Raw genomic sequence first — 13183 nt, forward strand, 5'->3', positions numbered from 1 at the left:
AGAACTGGCTAAGCAGCTTGGGCATGTCCACAGCCCCCCCCCCCGGCCCTTTCAAGTTTTGATAATTATATTGGTGCCTTTATTTATATATATATTACTAGCGTTCATCCGTGCTATGCACGGAACAAATATTTTTTGTCGATATATATTGTACTCTTTTTTTTTTAATCATTTTGTTTCTCTTATATAAAACTTTTGATTTAACTCACTTTTTAGAAAATTAATTTTTTATTTTTTAGTAATTTTTTTAATATTTTACTTAGTTTTTTAAAATTTTCTAGATATACTTAATCTAGACATACTTAAAAAGTATAATATTTATATATAAAAAAAACTTTTAAAAAATTCACCAAATACACACACAAAAAAAAAAAATTCAATATATTTTCACATTTTGTTGTCTTCAATAAATCTTTTAAAGGTTTTTGTACAAATTTTATACCTTTTAAGTATATCAAGATTAATTGAAAATTCAAAAAACTGTTTTTGAAAACTCCAAACCAAATGGAGTATTATTTGTAAATTTAAAATAAAAATAAAAATACGAATTTAAAATTTGTGTAAGATTATAAAAAAAAAAATTAAAAATTATGAGTTTAATGCACAAATGACTTAATACCTGTTATGATTTTATAATATACATAAAATTAATTAATTTCCCCTTACTCCACCCAAAATAAATTTAGTTGTATTATGCGTAAAATTATTGATTTTATTTTTCATAACATAAAATAAAAATAAAACTAATATGTATTTTTTAATATAATGGTAAACTTGCATTATCTTCTTGGTGGAACACTGCAAATACCTATCAAAATATACTTTTAACCATCTTAAACTTTATTTTTTATTGAATTATTTATCCACTAAAATCATAAACAAAATATAGTATTAAATTTAATAGATTCTTGAAATCTAAGAAATTAAAGAAGTAATGAAAATAATTAAATTTTAATCTTAAAATAAAAAATATAAAGAAAAACAAAAGAATTGAAATCATGTCTAATATGGTAGAATTTTCATTTCAAAAAATAAAAAATATTTCCAATTTTCAAACCAAGTATGTACATATATATTTTGGATTTTGTAAAACAAAATAAAACATGAAAGATTAAAAATTTTGATAGGAACACTCATAGTACCATCCACAGTAGTACCGTTATAAACCATTGCCTACCATATCTCAAAGTAAGACATGTAAAAAATAAAAATAAAAAAAAGAACAATACTACTACTAAAAGAATTTATATGAACATAATTTAAATTACAATCTGCCAAAAATAGAATGTATATGAACACTATTTATATTCGTAATGCAAATCAAACCTATACTTTTCTCAATAAATACAAAAATGTGTCTTTGTGCAAGTGTATTCAAGGTATGTCAATAATAAAAGTACACCATTAATGAGAATAAACATAATGAATCTATAGAATTGGGCTTGAAAGTTGTTTGGGTTGAAATTCTTTTAAAACGTAAAAGATTTGTGGTTTCAAAATCTACAACTTCAGCAGCCCATGCGCATGTTATTCTAAGCTTGTAATTTTTGAACCGTAAGTGCAGCTGGATTTGTTAGACTAATCTGCCTATGTCTGCACGTAAAGTTATGGGTAAATTACATTTGCTTTTTCTGCAATCTTTATAATGAAAATACAAAATTGCAAATGGTGCAATATTTATAGTCAAAATACAAAATCACAAATGGTTGGAACAAAAAATAATTTAGTAAAGCAAAAAAAGAAAAAGAAAAAGAAGAACCAAGACATGCATTTGATCGAGAGACGGACTGTTGAATTCGGGGACCGCTGATGTTCACTGCTGAAGAAGGAAGTTAATGAAGTATATTTTAGATTTGTTTGACGTGGGAGAGTAACGTGGGAGAGGGATATGTATATCTTGGATATGTATCTATTGTAGGAGTTGTGGGAGAGTGAAAGTCTTTATATTTATCTGTTATAAGGATATGGATAGATGGGTGTTTTTTGTTTTTAGATTTGTTTGAGGTGGGAGAGTAACGTGGAAGAGGGATATGTATCTATTGTAGGAGTTGTGGGAGAGTGAAAGTTTTTTTTACAGTTTTTTATGGATATGTTTTGTTTGTTTGTTTGTTTGTTTGTTTTTTTTTTTTTTTTTTGACAGCTTTTATGGATGGGTTTGTTAGGAGTTTTTATTGTTCCGAAAGTCTTTGAGAGGAGAAGAAATGAACTATAAACTAAAAAGAGAGCTGCCACGTATTTTTTAAAATTATGAGAATTTTAGAATAACATTTTGAAGGCTTTTGGAAACACCACTACATTCTATTATATATATAGTATAGATGGATATCATATATATCTTTTATAAAATTATAATAATATCCCTTTTTCAAATTATAATAGTCCCTCTATTATAAATTTTCTCTCTAATTACAATTGTACGAGAAAGAAATATTCTTTCTCGTATAATCCTGTTGATCAAGTCTGCGCTCCTCTGTACGACACCGCTTTATCCCCTGAAAACACAAACGTGAGCTAACCGGCGGGTGTGTGCCGAATACCTCTCCGATGCCTAAGTCAGCAAAATAGACAAATAGGCAAAAGCTCTGTGTATTTGAGAATCAAAGTGGTGTTACCTCTCCATAGGTGATGTTGTGAGCTTTTATAGGTTCCGTGTGACACAATCCAAGTAGGACTCTTACTCTTCTATATAGAGTCCTCCTAGGATTCATACTCCTGAAAGATAATGCTTATCCTTCAACACCCCCCTCACTGTTTAAACCAAGTGAGATGGTTTTACCATGGTCGGACTCCAATGTGGCCGAGGTACGCATGGCTATGCTTAGCCGTAGAACAGACCGAACTATCCTTAGTTCGGTTTGTCCTTTTACTGCCCTTACCTCAGTTCCTCTTGTACAAACCGTGGTAGGTCTAAACCGAGCTAACTTTTAGCAAGGTTTAGACCGAGCTAACCATACTGCGCCATAACATGTATAAGTTTTTAGTATGGTGACCGAGCTAACTTACTTGGGACCGGAGTAACTTTAAACCTCTTCAAGACCAAAGTAACTTTAAACTTCTTCAAGACCGGAGTAACTTTATGCCTTTTTTACTCAGCCCTTCGCACTGAGGCCCATAATGGCCCAGCTCGGCCCAATTTTCATATAAATTACCCTCTCAATTGCCCCTTAATTCCATCTGCAAAGCATGATAGGGATTACCTGTCCCCAGCCGAGCTAAAAAAAGTTTCAACCTTTTCAGCCGAGCTAAACCCCTTTAGTCTTTCCAGCCGAGCTAAAACTCTTAAGCCTTTCCAACCGAACTAAATTTCATACCGGGCTCAGTTTGTCCGGTCAAAATGTCCCTTCAATCACAGCAATTGAATCGATTCTCATTTTAATAACACGTGGCACGCTCTGATTGGCTAAAGGCAGCTGTCCCGCCGCCCTCGTACCTCGCATAATTTGAACAGTTCCCGCTTTTGTCCCTTGCATCAAAACAAAAACTCTTCATTTGGATCAAACACTGCACTATTCACTTCCTCTTCTCTCCCTCTCGTTCCTAAGCTTCTGAGCTTGCTGAGTTCTTTGATCTGTATTCGAAGAAGCTTCGTGGTTTTGCTGCCGTTTCTCTCATCTTCTCTTGTCCTGGTAAGCTACTCAAACCTGCCTTGCTTTCCTTGTTTTTCGCATTTGTTTAATCCACAGCTTTAGGTTTGTGTTTTTGCGAAACACTTTCTTTCTACTTGATTTGTATATTTCTGGAAAAACTTAGCAATAGAACACTCGAATACATGTAATATCCTGTAGAACACTGGTTTTTGATCCGAAATCATGATGCAACCGGACTAGAAAGTTGTTTGTAGTTAATGCTGAATTAGGCAGACTATCCAACCGAACTAATACTTCATGCTACCCCATTAGTCTCAACAAGCCAAAGTACAACACTCTCCTTAACCGAGCTAATGAGCCAGACTAGGGCTGTACAGTAATGTACTGGGAAACCTTAATTCCAACCGAGCTATGTCTTGGGGCTAAACCAGCATTCTTAATTTTTAGGCCGAACTAAGAAAGCTGCCCCTAGAAGCTCAACCGGTCTAACAAAACCTTCTTTTTAACCGAGATATTGAACTGCTAGGTCCATACAGTAGTGTGCTTGAAAGCCTTGTCCATGACCGCGCTATAACTTGGGGCTAAACCAGCATTCTTAGTTCAAACCGAACTGAGGACGCTGTCCCTAGAGGCTCAATCGGGTTAACAAATCCTTGCGCAAACCGAGATAATAAATCCCTTGCGCAAATCAAGATAGCAAATGCCATTGAACAGACCAAAATATTGAGTACCTTGCCTAAACCGGGATAACAAAGCACTTTGCACAAACCGAGCTAAGACACGTAGCGTTTCACATAGCCGGGCTAGGACTTGATGTATCTTGTCTTTATTTCTCTTTAGCATGGTCCAACGGTCTGTGCTTAACACCTTTGTTCTTTTTTTTTCACTTTTGCAGACTTAGGTTGCCCAGGCACTCCTTTGAGCGCTCAACCGAGCTACTCAGCACAAATCTTCGACCGATCTAACACTCCGCTTTAATTTGTTTATAACTTAAGATATAAATGGGAAAGTATAGATTCTTAGTAGAGACACCTGGTGGTTTGGCCGAATTCCGAAGGGAGTACAACATCCCTGACGATGTCCACCTTACTTTAGCCAAGCAAGATATTACTCCATGGGGGAACCAAGGTTTTGTACCCTTCACCCTTCTGTCCATAGTAGAAACTGGACTAAGATTTCCCGTTCAACCCTTGCTTTGTGAATTCTTTAGGCAAACCAGAATTTGCCCAACCCAGCTTTCCACAAGCTCATACCGTATAATAAATGGTATAGCCGAACTAAACCGCCGTGCTGGCATTAACCTCGGTCTAGCCGAGATCTTCCATCAATACTCCATAGGCTCGAAAGAAGATGGCTGGGTTTATTATCTTAGAATACGTCGCCGCCGAGAGAAAATAATAAAGGACACACCGGACAAAGACTTGAACGACGATGACTTCTTCTGGGTATCTGGGAATTTTGAAGATCACCAAGCCCAGATCCCTGGCCGTAGTATAAATTGGAAGAAAGGAACCCCTGGTATAATTACTGCGGTTTCTTTGACTGCTTCTCTTTTATTTCGGTTTTCCTATTTCTGAACCGAACTAACAGTTGTCTTCTTTATGCAGATTCAGCCCACCTTAAGTCATTATACAGTTACCCCAACCTAGACACACTTTGCGCCGCACTACGATACCCTGAAAGAAGTTGGGCTAAGCTTCTGGATTTTGAGCCGACATACCGATATAGCAGCCAACGCAAAGTCAGAGTAACAGACTTTTTGCTAGAGGACGCCCCTGAACCGGACCCCACTTTGGCCCAAATCAATCTTGTCCCTTTGATTGCCGAACAAGAGATGGCCAAAAGGAACAGAGTAAGGGCCCTTCTCACTGAAACAAACCGAGCCGAGGTACCACCACCGAACCAAATTCAGGAAACCGTGGTGGCCCTCCCATCTCAACAACCCTTTTCATCACGCCCAAGCAAGCGCGCCCGGACTACCCAAACCGAGCAATGCCTTGCTGATGAAGATGAAGTCAGTCTTCCACCAAGCCCTCCACCAAGTCCGCAACCGGAGTGTGTCGACCGAGTTAGCTCCTCCAAATGGTCTCCAAGAATGACTTTCCAAAACCGTGCTATTTGTGATACTGACTCTGTGGTGGCTGACAAAGACCATATGCTGGCCTTCAACCTGGCTAAGAGCGTATGTCTGCCCCCTGACATGGAGCATCACAAGCAGTTGACCGAGTTCAAGGCCATCCAGTTGGCAACAAAATCAATGATCCTGGTCAGTAGCTCCTCTTGTCACTCTAATTTTTCCAACTTTCTGTTCGGTTTTGTCATTAGTTTCTTTGTATTCTTTTTCAGGCCATGCAAAAGAGTCAAATTGCGCACAAACGTGTGTTGGAGCTTCGTAAAACAGCAAGGCAAGCCATGGCCGAAGTTGAAGCAAAAACCACCGAGCTAAAAGAATCCAAACAGAAGACAGCTGAGCTAGAGGCCGAGGTAACTCGTCTGACCGGACTAGTTACCTCAGCGGATGCTGACAAATAGAAGGCACTGACCGTGATGAAGGATAAGTACCTTCGCGAGCTAGTCAAGCTCGAAGGAACGAAAAATGCAGAGATTGCCGAGCTAAAAAAGAAGGCGGATGATGCAAATGCTGCAGGTTTCAAGGAGGGGGAGGCCCTCTACATCCGACAATGTGAGGCCGCTAAAGATCTTTTCTTTAAATCGGTTGGATGGCATCCGTGGTGCAGCTCGGTTGTGAACCTGAGACCGAGGTCTACAATCCTCCTCAGTACTTCATACAGAGCTCACTGGCGGAGTACGCTGCATCCGTTCAACAACAGTTTCTACAAGGTTCAGATGATGATGAAGACACCGAGACCAATAATACCCCGGTCGTCAATGATCAAGCCAACGGTCAATCAGCTCAGTTGGAGCCAACGGTTGAAGACCTGATGTCACGACCCAAACCCGCCCCTATGGGTTTAGTACCGTAACCGGCCAATAATCCGAGATTACCGAAGGCCTGCTTAACAATAATACAGTAAGACAGAGTACAGGGGCTTGGCAGAAGCCAATACAGTAATTAAACAACGTCCAATGAGCTGTGACAGTCTGTATGCCAAAAAGATTTTTCATGCATTCATACATTCACAACAGTACAGGCTATACAAGCATTTACAGACATTCAATACAGGGACCTAATCCCTTGATAACAGTACAGTACAGTGGATAACAGTCTATACAGTAATACAAAACAGTAACAGGGACAAGCGGGGGAAAAAGACACCCCAAGCCATAGCATGGTGAACTCGGAACCTCGCAATGAGGCGCGGTGGTTGGCTTGACAAAACTGGAATAACCCTGACGCCTCTAGCTTTGATCCGGTGCCTGTACACCTACGTATATATATGAGCAGTGAGCTAAAGCCCAGTGAATAACATAAAGCGTAAAGGCGTTTAGAATGAATGTCCTTACAGTAATGAAAACAGTTCATTTCAATCAGTATTCCAGTTGCTCAGTACAGTAAACAGTCATATGTGGTACATCCATTAGCACATCAGTAACAGTAGATCTTAAAAGACCGAACAGTAATGATAGCCATCAGTCAGTAAACAGTAGTGGCTCCACGAGGGAACCGACAGAGATCTCTGTAACAGTAACAGTAAACAGTAGGTGCTAAGGATGCCACAGTACAGTTCAAAAATAAAAGACATACATTCATTCAGTAAATAATACCAGTTCAGTAAACAGTTCAGTTCAGTATTCAAAAGATAATCAGTTGAACATATCTTTACACAATTTTTACTCACAGAGTTCTGGGCTACAGTAGGCTAGAGCATCTCCTCGAAATGCCAACCCTATACAGTTAACAGATTGAACACACTCTAAGTTTCACAGTTGGAAAAGGTAATAATTAAATCCCTAAATTTGCCTTGGTGTGTTCTACATCTATATCCTCATTAAGATGTCTAAAACTAGGCCTAAGAATGCCTAGGATGAAATGAGGATGCAAAGATGCACTTAGAAAACATTTTCAGAAATTTCAGTGAAATAGGGTCCCGCTCGAGTGCAGGTTTTCCCGCTCGAGCGTACAGGCAAACAAAGGTCCCCGCTCGAGCGTCCATTATACCGCTCGAGCGGACCAAAAAGTACCGGATAGGGGAAATCCCCGCTCGACACCCGCTCGAGCGTGTCACCCAGTCCTCCGCTCGAGCGCCCAATACTCCGCTCGAGCGGACTGTTCTACAGTGCAAGATGCTGGAAGCTCGATTTTCCCGCTCGAGTGGCACTTCCCCCGCTCGAGCGGACGACTGAAATCTGGAAATCCCAGATTCGAGCTCCAGGTTCAAAACCAAGCTTAGATGCATAAAATTCGATCCTCTTGGGCCAATTTTCTGGAAAACTCTTTTAAACACATAGAATAACATGTTTCAAAACTCAATTTAGGAAATCAAAGCCCAAGGGTGTTTAATTCAAACCCAATTTCCAACCATTCTTCAAGAACAACATTCAAACATGTCATGCATGAGTTTTAAACCAAATTAAAGCTCCAAAGCTTGTTCAAATGAGCTCATTTCTTTTCAAAACCAGATGAAAACATGGTCTATAACAACAATATGAGCATGCATGTACTAATGTCCATGTAATCAACCTCAAAATGCAACAATACTAACATGCATGCATGAATTATGCTCTATTTCAACATGCTAGAACTAATTCATGGCTCAACTTTCAATTTTGACATAAACCATGCAAGAATCAAGCTCAAATACATCAATAAAGGTTGAATTCTCTTACCTAAGTCTTGTATTTTGGATAGGGAAGCTCAATTATACAAAACTTCTTCAATTCTTCAAGATCTCAAGCTAAATCAACAAGAACAATTCTCTCTCTCTCTCTAACTCTCTTCTTTGGTCGGTTGAGGCAACACAAAGGCTGATGAAATGTTGTTTTAATCAAATGCATTAAATGTAATAAGGCTCAAAAGGTTTGAGGTAGTGGGCCACTACAAGGCTAGTTTGGTAAATAAGTCCAACTTGCCCAATTAGCTTATTTTAATCTAATTTAATCATACCAAATCACTTTTTCAATGAATATACCATAAAATTACATAAATTATGTTGATCATAAAACACTAATCAATTTTGGATTCGGCCGCCGATAAGGCCTTCAACTTACAGTCTAAACATATAAGCATGAACAGATAATCATACAGTCAAACAGATAGAATGCAATTTAACTAACATATACTCAATCAATTCGGTTTCCAATTTCAGTCAGCCAGTTCCGTAGTTTATTCAGTTCAATTATCAGTCATAATCAGTCTCGGTTAACAGTAATTAGCAGTTAATCAGTCATTAATCGGTAAACAGTATGAGGGTTGTTACACCTGACGACTGAAACCGTGCTTCCAATAGACACCGAGCTCCCAACTAAGACCAATCTACCGTCTGAAACCGGTCTTCGTGTTGACATTGATGCTGATCTTGATGATCTGTTCAACTGATTCTGTACTTCTTTTCTTGTTGCTTGTTTTTAGTATTTTCTTCTTCCCTTTTGGTCTTGTAACCGGGCTGAGGTCCCTCCTTTGCATTTGCTTTGAATTTGATCAATGAAAATCATCTTTTGTATTCAACACTTATTCCGGTTTGATCTGTATGCTTGCACTTGTAATGAGTTTTTCAATGAATTCTTTTGCTCCAACTGTTATCTCGGTTTACTTTTCTGTTTGTGCTTGCTTTCTAACTGCAACTTGAACGAAACACAAAATTTTTCGGCCGAGATACTTTATTCCGGTCTTAGTTGAGCAATCTGACTGAGCTTACTAGCCAACCACTCCTTAGCCGATATACTTACTTCGGCTGAAAAGTACCAAGGGTTGGTTTAATCCAGTCAACCACTCTTCAGCCTATACCCTTACTTCGGCTAAAGAGTAATAAGAGTTGGTTTAATCCAGCCAACCATACTTCAGCTAATATCCTTACTTCGATTGAAGAGTAATAAGGGTTTAATCCAACCAACCTCAAAGTTGGTTTTTTCCAGCAAACCACTCTTTAGCCGATGTCCTTATTTCGGCTAAAGAGTACTAAGAGTTGGTTTAATCCAGCAAACCACTCTTTAGCCGATGTCCTTTACTTCGGCTAAAGAGTACAAGAGTTGGTTTAATCTAGCCAACCACTCTTTAGCCGATGTCCTTACTTCGGCTAAAGAGTACTAAGAGTTGGTTTAGTCTAGCCAACCACTCTTTAGCCGATGTCCTTTACTTCAGCTAAAGAGTACAAAGAGTTGGTTTAGTCCAGCCAACCACTCTTTAGCCGATGTCCTTTACTTCGGCTAAAGAGTACAAGGGTTGGTTTAATCCAGCCAACCACTCTTTAGCCGATGTCCTTACTTCGGTTAAAGAGTACTAAGAGTTGGTTTAGTCCAGCCAACCACTCTTTAGCCGATGTCCTTTACTTCGGCTAAAGAGTACAAGGGTTGGTTTAATCCAGCCAACCACTCTTTAGCCGATGTCCTTAATTCGGCTAAAGAGTACTAAGAGTTTGTTTAATCCAGCCAACCTCTAAATTGGTTATTCCTGCCAAGTTAGAATAAAATGTTTGGTTATTCCGACCAAACGTCTTGTAGCCTAGATCCTTATCCTGGGCTTTGGAGGGGTGTTGGTTTTTCCAGCCAACCTCTAGATTGGTTTTTCCTGCCAATCCTAGAGTAAAGTGTTTGGTTGTTCCGACCAAACGTCCTGCAGCCTGGATCTTTATCCTGGGCTTAGGAGGGGTGTTGGTTATTCCGGCCAACCTTGCTTTTGATGTCCCTAACTCACTAATACAATCTCTTGCAAAAAACAACTATGCTGAAAAGAATCGACTTTGTTTTATTGAGAAAAAGGAAAATTACACATACTCGTAAAAAAAAACTAAAAATAAAATAGTTTGAGATTGGCAATATTTCATGGCCTAAGAATGGCTTTGTCGTCCTCATCTTCCAGGTGGTATGCCCCTTTGCCAGCTAATCCGACCACTTTGTAAGGTCCTTCCCAATTAGGCCCTAACTTGCCATCTCCTGGTATTAAGGTGTTTCCCATCACTTTGCGCAGCACCCAATCTCCGATCTTGAATTGCCTTGGGTGCACTGTTTTGTTGTATTTCCTAGATAACTCTTATTGGTATGAGGCAATGTGAACCAGTGCTCTTTCTCTTCTTTCTTCGGCGAGGTCGAGCTCCAATGCTATGGCTTCTCCATCCAAGTCTGGATCAAAATTTTCGCTTCTAATTGTGGGGAGGCCAACTTCCAGTGGGACTACTGCTTCCATGCCGTAGGCTAAGGAGAATGGTGTTTCTCCTGTTGATCGTTGAGGTATGGTGCGATAAGCCCATAAAACATGAGGAAGTTCCTCCGCCCACTTGCCTTTTGCCTTCTCTAACCTTTTCTTCAGTCCATCCAAGACAACCTTATTTGATGCTTCTGCTTAGCCATTTGCTTGAGGATATGCCGGTGTAGAATTGTAGAACTCTATCTTGTATTCTTCACAAAAGCTTCTAAAGATTTTACCGTCGAACTGAGTGTCATTGTCTGATATTAGGGTTTTAGGTATGTTGAACCGAGTGACGATATTCTGCCAGATGAACTTCTTCACACCTTTTTCCTTGATTGATGCTAATGCTTCTGCTTCCACCCACTTTGTGAAGTAGTCTGTTGTTGCGAGAAAGAACTTCTTGTTACCGGGTGCCGTTGGAAGTGGTCCTACTATGTCCAAGCCCCACATTGCGAAAGGCCATGGGCTAGTCAATGGTAGGCTGGCTGATGTATTTGGTGTGCGAACTTTTGGCATTTCTTGTACTTCTTCATATATTTCTCTAAGTCTGCTTGCATGTATGGCCACCAGTATCCCTGTGAAATGGGGCTAATGATCTTCCACCTTGGTGGCTTCCGCACACTCTTTCGTGTATTTCGAACAGGAAGGCTTCCACTTTGCTGGGGTGGACACACTTTAAATATGGTCCAGAGAATGACTTTTTGTACAATGCCATAGATGGAGAGAGCCAAAATCGCTGCGACTTTGCCCTAATTTTGTTGGCTTCTTTCTTGTCTTCCGGTAAGACGCCGTCTTTTAAGAATAGTATGATGGAATCCATCCATGAGGGGCCTAATTCGGCGCAACATACCTCTTCTACTTCGGGGTCTTCAATGCTTGGTCTCGGTAGGTAGTCAATTAGTAGTGGGTGAGGGATGGATGTATCTGCCATTGACGCAAAGCCTGCTAGTTCGTCTGCTCTGCTATTTTCCTCCATGCCGATCTGTTCTATCCTTACTACTTCAAATTTCTTGATCTCTGTTCTGACCAATTCTTGGTACTTGGCCATCCTGTCATCCTTTGCTTCATAGTCGCCAGAAATTTGGTTTACCACCAGCTGTGAGTCGCTGTAGACCATTAATTCGGTGGCCTTCATGTAGAATGCTGATTTGAGTCCTGCAAAAAGTGCTTCACACTCCGCTTCGTTGTTTGATGCTGGGAAGCCAAGGTTGATTGCTTGCTCCACAACCAGGCCGTCTGGTGAGATGAGGACTATGCCAAGTCCTGCACCATGTCAGTTAGATGCTCCGTCCACGAAGAGCTTCCACATCTCTCCAACAAATAACTTCCAGCAAGTGGAGGGGTCAGATGATGTCGTGGGGTCAAGAATGTTGCTGGTGTTTTCTTCAATGTCCATGCTTACTGTCTGCCCCTCGCTATCTGCCTGTACCAAATCTTTATTTGTTGGTGAGTCTTGGCTGGGTATAGTATGGTTCGCTTTTTCCATGCTCTCATTATTCTGGTCAGCCTTGGGGTCCGACTGAGTATCCTGCACCAGGGGTTGTGCTATTCTGGCATCAACTCCCACCCCTAGTTTGGTTGTGTTAATCAGGTCAATTGGGCAGATATGATGACTTCCCGGGGTAAATTTCGCGACAAAGTCTGCCAAAGCTTGGGCCTTTATCGCGGTTCTGGGTTGGAACTTGATGTCGAATTGTCCCAACTCTACTGCCCACTTCAAGATTCACCCAGAAAAGTTCGCCCTCTCAAACAAAACTTTTAATTGGAAAACTGTGAGAACGACTATGGTGTGGGCGTGAAAGTAGTGTGACAATTTTCTCGAGGCCATCATTAAGGTCAAGGCCAGTTTTCCAGTGGCAAGTACCTCGTTTCGGCGCCCAGCAATGTCTTGCTGACATAATAGATGGGCAGATGTTGGATTCCTTCCGAACGGACCAATACTGCGCTAATGGCGTGCTGAGAGACTGCCAGGTACAAGAAGAGTTCTTCTCTTGGTATTGGGGTGACAAGCAGTGGTGGAGAAGACATGTATTCTTTCAAGTTTTCCAGTGCGCGGTCGCATTCTTCGTCCCACTCGAACTTGGCTTTTAATGCTTGAAAAAATGGTCGTAGTCTGTCTGACGACCGGCTAATGAATCTGTTGAGTGCAGCTACCATGACGGTGAGATGTTGTACTTCTTTTACTGAGTTAGGCCTCTTCAGATCCTGAATAGCTTTGATCTGGGAGAGGTCTGCCTCTATACCCCGGTTGGTTACTAGGAAGCCTAGGAATTTGCCAGATCCTACACCGAAC

General features: G+C 40.3%; 1 pseudogene; it reads left to right on the forward strand.

The window, feature by feature from the left end:
- The window catches only part of LOC114292953 (serine/threonine-protein kinase SAPK10-like), a 32726-nt pseudogene that overhangs the window by 12468 nt on the left and 7075 nt on the right, over window positions 1-13183 (forward strand).

This window comes from Camellia sinensis, chromosome 1 (genome assembly GCF_055761805.1).
Source record: "Camellia sinensis isolate YWXY chromosome 1, ASM5576180v1, whole genome shotgun sequence".
NCBI classification, from domain to species: Eukaryota; Viridiplantae; Streptophyta; class Magnoliopsida; order Ericales; family Theaceae; genus Camellia; species Camellia sinensis.